Genomic DNA, 6068 nt, shown 5'->3' on the forward strand with positions numbered 1-6068 from the left:
AGCACTTTGGGACTTGTGTGTTTCCTTCTTTTGTTTGCTTTCTGTGTTGCCCCAGTTGCTGCTAAAATGCTTGTGTGGACATATTTGGCCTCTTTCAGTTATTTCAGGTTTAATTTTGAAGGTTGTGTCCTCATGCTGCTTTCCATTTTTTTACTTCCTTCCCTTGTTCTTTACTGTCTGCTGTAATTATTATCTGCTTGAGTTCACCTTTCCTGGAGTATATTTAGACTGCGTCCGCGGTGCAGAAACACTTTAATATTTAGATGAATTTCCCATGCGCCATTATATCTGAGTGGACAAAGCAGAAAGGAATTCTTGCTGTGACATTAGTGAATAAATCACCTTCTTTCAGCGCTAGATTAATCTGCTGAACACACCAAAGAGACTGATTGCTGCACACAAACACAAAAACAGCACCAGCCATTCATTTTAATCACAGCTCCATTGTTGAAGTGACGGTTTGGAAATGAAGCGCTTGTCTCCTCCTTATTATTTTCTGCATGTCTCTGAGTGGTGAAGATGTCAGAAACAGGTGATTGCACTGAGCAGTATTGATTACGCCACCCTATTGATTATAGAAGTACCTGCTGGTTTCACAGACCGCCTGTTCCAGCAGGCACACCTTTTATTAACAGCTATGTTTGCTGCATTCATGCAATGTTTGGGTGAATGAGACTGGATGTTTTTCTGAGAGTAAAGCTGTGCAGAGTTTAAAAATCTTAATTAGCCAATTTAGTTAATTAGCTGAACCAAACAACCATTTTAAGAAAACAGCTCAGCAGCAGCAGATTCCCACTGAGGAAGAAGAGGAGACACACAGCAGAACAGAAGTTTAATAACTTTCCTTTTATCCAGGAGGCAGATACTAAGCATCCGTAAGACTCCAGCAAATAAAATGCTTCCAAGGTTTTAGACATTTTTAATAAAAAAGTGAGTAAATGTTTAAATATTTGGACTGTGTGGGTAGCTCCATGATTCTATCAGTGTGTCGGTGAGATTATATATCACTGGATGTTTTCCTCTCAGTAATGGTCGCTGGGCAGCCGAGTTGTCAGCAGTTTATTAAATCTAATTTTTTTTAGATGATGCTGCTGTTTGAAATGGCCTATATCTCAAAATACATCATCCAATCATAAAGCCTGATAAGCGACTATGGGTGAAATAAACTTTTGTAAACTTTAGGTGAGGACTGAAGCAGCTACCAATGAGAGTGAAGGATACCCATGATTACAGATGAAAGAATTCAGACAGTTTTTCAACTCTCGGTAATGCTGCAGTGATTATTTGACTCAGGGACCTGCAGCAGTGTTTGGGCCCAGGCACGGCTAATGACGTCAGACTTGAAGACCGGATTGGTGCAGCACACTCTTTATAACCACCCAATGTTTTCACCCATGACAGCCAGAAACCACTCACCAGCCACATTTTTCCCCACAACTTGTGATTCACTAGCTGTGCCCACGTCTTCATTTTAGGGTTAGTCTTAGACTTAGTTCCTCCTACGCCGGGCGGCGCATCGGGCAGCTAGTGATCTCCATCGATGTCGGTCAGCAGCGACTGCTTCAGCTTCGTCCCAGGCAATGTCGACAGTTCTCAGATCGTCCATGAATGTTTGACGCCATGTGGTCTTTGGTCGGCCTTGCTTTCGCTTGCCAGTGCGTGGACGCCATGTCATGGCAATCTTAGCTGGGCGATGAGGGGGTAGGCGTAAAATATGGCCCGCAAAGCGGAAGCGCCTTTCTGCAACTAATGGGCGGGTGCCTGCTCTTCGTAGGACCTCCTCATTTGTTATTCGGTCCCGGTAGGAAATTCTCAGGATTCGCTGCAGGCCACGTTGTTGAAGCACGTTCAGGTGTTGAATAATTGCACTTGTTGAGCGCCAGGTTTCACTAGCGTAAAGTGCAGGAGGGAAGACGATAGAGTTCAGTAGTCTGATCTTGACCCTGACATTCAGGGAGGTCGAGTTCCAAATAGGCTGGAGACGTCGCAGGACACCAACTGCCTTCCCTACTCTGGCGTCGACATCCCGATCAGAGACCCCGTCATTCGAGATGATGCTGCCAAGATATGTAAAATTCTCCACCTCTTCAGCACGTTGTTGGTTGATCATGACAGGAATGCGGGCATGTGCAGAGCCAACTCGGAGTACCTTGGTTTTTTTGGCGCTGATTCTTAATCCAACTATCGCCGCCTCCCTCTGCAGGGCCGTGGTCAACCTTTGGAGATCTTCCTGAGTCGAGCCCGGCAGGGCGACGTCATCTGCGAAGTCCAAGTCAGTGAGATTCCGCGCTTCGTGCCAGGGCACACCGATGTCAGCTGGGTCAACTGATCGTCGCATGATGACGTCAATTACCAACAGGGTTTAGGGTTGACAGTGTTTTTTTAGTAGATAAAGGTGAATGGCTTGAACATAAATTGAGGAAAGCCTAGGAGGGTACTGGTGGCGGCTCACGAGCCTATCACACCCCCCATGTACTACTGAGAAGTGAAGAAGTATCCCAGCATCCTCCTCTGCCACACCAATCTTCTCCATGTCCTCCTTGACTACATCTATGAATCTTCACTCTTTTCCTCCTGTCTGGCAGCTCCATATTCCGTGATGATTTTCTGATATTAGTTCATGTTTTATTCAGTTTGTTCTGAGACCTGGGATTCAGCCCATAAAGTCATGTCACAGAGAACCAGAGCTGCCCTCTAACCGCAGACTTCCGTAGGACCATAAATCTCTTTCTGGCCTTCAGGAATTTCCCCACAGACATCATGACATCACGGTGGCTCTGTCCATCTTCTTTATACAGTCTCTGGATTTTATTGGTATATGTGTAATGTAAAAATCTGATGAAATGACTCAACCAAGATAAGAAAACTGAGAAAAAAACAAATAATCTGTTAGTCACCTGAACAGACGAGAACAGTCACTAACAGTGTAGCGCTGCCTGAAGATGCCCAGTGTGTGTTTTATGTAAGCGCATGGATTGGAAACAGCGAGGATTGTTTTGGCTGAGATTTTGGGGCCAACGTAATCCAAACAGAACGTCTAAAGCTGCCTGACTGAAAACGGTCGGTTTGTGGAAGGTCGTGAGTCCTCTGTACACCGGTGTCTGTTAAAAAAAAACATTAGCATTGAATGTATTTACTTAAATATTTATATCATCTTTTAATTAAATATTAAGTACAATGTATCATTTATATTGAATTTGTTTTAAATCAATGAATTTTATCTCCATTGTTTAATTCACTGACTGACATTAAAATCTGTTTTTTAGACCTTCAGCTGTTATAAGTCTTTTAATATCTCTTTACACAGACTGTTCATGTGCACTCTAATGATTCATTCAAGGGAGAAAATTTAATAATATGAGGGCAAATTTACTAATCCGAGTGCATGAAATCCCGAGTTCCAATTTTAAAAACTAATTAGCATTATTACCTGAACTGTTTTGATTTGTTCCGCCACGCCGACCTGCATTTATGGATTTCTCTCCTGCCCACATCTTACAGACGTGTTGATTAGACTCGCTTTGATCCATAACATCTGATGTGATGAATGGACTCTGTGGAGCGTGATGGCCGGCAGACATGCAGAGAGGGAGGATTAGCTGAGCGGGTTAAATCAGGATAAATGGAGTCCCAGAGAGAGAGAGATTATTAACCTCCCAGTCAGACACACATGTTGAAGGAAACAGGTAAGGTCTCCACAGCCTTTATCAGCACTTTTTATGTATGGTATGTGTATTATGGGTCAGTTACACTTATTAAAAATAGGACGCTAACTTACTTTGAACTCTGAAAAATCACGGCTGCTTGGTGATTGCACTGAGTAGTTCCACCAACTGATCTGTCTCAGTGGTGATTGGACTGGTCTCCAGCAGCTTTTTGTGGTTTGCACATTGCTGGTTTTTACTGTAAACTGATGGGAGAGCAAACTGCCTCTGGCTGCTCTGCTCTGAGATCAGTAACCACCTGCACTTTGTATGTATGGATGATCTGATATCGTCGTGTTGGTGTTGTTCCCAGATCATCATGAAAATGTTGTTCCAGGTTCAACATTGCAAGTGACCAATCACATTGTTGTGACGTTATTATTTGGCGCGCCAAGCCATGTGTGCATTTATGAAATTCCAATGTTGCAAGGACAATATCAGTTCTGCTTACCGTTTATTAAAGGGTTACGGTTAGGGTTAGGGTGAGGGTCCATTGATCGGCGGACAGAGGAGCTTTCTCGCAGCTTAACTACAGTTTTTTGTTTTACGGCGGTTTTTCCCGAAGTCGCAAAAGTATGACATCACAACATTCTGATTGGTCACTTGCAATGTTGATCCTGGAACAACATTTACTATGTTGATCTGGGAACAACACCAACACGACGATATCAGATCGTGCTGTATGGACACACAGCTAGCATTAGCAGGTAAACGAGCTTCTTGCTAACCACCTTGGCTAACTTTTGTGATGTAGGGAAGATGGAGTTTTAAAAGTTGTTAATAACTCCTTTGATACATTCATTAGTTAGGAAAGCTGTGATGATGATGAAGGACGGTAGCGCTCACCATGTCTATAAAACAGGCAAGTTGAGCGGATGCAGTCTCGGATTAGCATCCGTGCAAATGACTGAATCTAAAATGTTTATCCAGCTGTTTTATCAACACTCTACCTTTAATTTATGGACATTATTCTGCAGAAGAAACATTGTTACCTTTGATATTTTATGCACAATTTTCCAATATTACAGTTTTATGTGTACCGAGGTGTTTTCATCGTGTTTCCTTGCTTCTTTTACCCAGTAGATCTTTATCCATAAAGTGTTTCCTAGTGAAATTTAACATGTTAACATTCAACTGAGAATTTCTTTGGAAAAATAAATGTAATTAGTAAAAATAATAGAGTGCATTCATTCACACAAGTAAAATAAAGCACCTTTTTTTTTTAAATCATGTGTATCGAAAAAAGGTGAATGTCGGCAACTCGTGGACTGTTTTGGGGACCAGAAGTTGCCGCATTTGGATCAGATGGTGGAGGACTAATTTATCAGCCTGAAGCCTGGGTTACATGTGCATTACTGCAGTAAAGTTGGAGATTTTAACATATGTATCTGCAAACACTGACTCAAGAAACTGCAGGTCTTCTTCAGTGGCTTCTTTTGTCAGTCCTGGAAGCTGGTGGTTGATGGAGGCAAAGAAATGAAAGAGAAGACTGGACTGAACCCTCAGCGCTCAAGATTTTAGTTTAAACACCAGCCCCACATTCAGCATCAGCAACAGGATGTGGCCTGAACACGACCTGTAAAAGTGCAACGTGTGGTATTTCATTTTAATCTGACTCAGGCCAAAAATAATCATAATCTCTGTTGCTTCCTGTCCTGAGGCCAGCTTTTCTTGATTTCCCACAGTTTCTGTGTTTCTCTCTCGCTAAACTTCGCCTCATCTTTCTGCAGACTACATCAGATAAGAGATACCGAGGCTCACAAAGAAGCATGTCTTGGAGCATGCTTGATCGGTTGGCAGTCTTGCTTGCCCGGGAGATTCTCCAGGGACTGATTTGACCTGGAAAATCGAGAGTTCACATGAGCTACAAAGCCAGTGTGTTAATCTAATAGCATGTCTACTGCAGGCTTGTTCAGTACTGGGCCAAATAAATGTGGCTGGGATGATGTAGTTTAATGATTTATCATCTGTTAACGCAGGAAGGAGTGAACTCAAAATATTATGTTTTGCATATTTAGCGTGGCTGTTTCTGCTCATTGGACCCTACTACAGCAGCTTTGCATGACTTAGCCCCGCCCATCATAGATCTGAAACAAACTTTTAAACCAAAAAAAGAAGATTTGAACAACAGGTGGGCGGGGCTTCTGTATTAGGAATACCTCCTCTCTGTCTTCAAAAACCAACAGGTGGTGTCACAGTAACTACGTTCATCTTTATACTGCCTGTGGTGTAAAGTGTGTTCACAGCCCAGCACCCACAACAAAGAAAGTGATAAGAAATCAGTAATTAAGTAACATATTTGTTACATTTTTAAAAAAAATGTAACAAATAATGAGTAGTAATTATTCTAAAACTGCATCAGTT

This window comes from Rhamphochromis longiceps, linkage group LG4, assembly GCF_057381845.1.
Source record: "Rhamphochromis longiceps isolate RC_006_pf linkage group LG4, R_longiceps_female_GT1.1, whole genome shotgun sequence".
Classification (NCBI taxonomy): Eukaryota; Metazoa; Chordata; class Actinopteri; order Cichliformes; family Cichlidae; genus Rhamphochromis; species Rhamphochromis longiceps.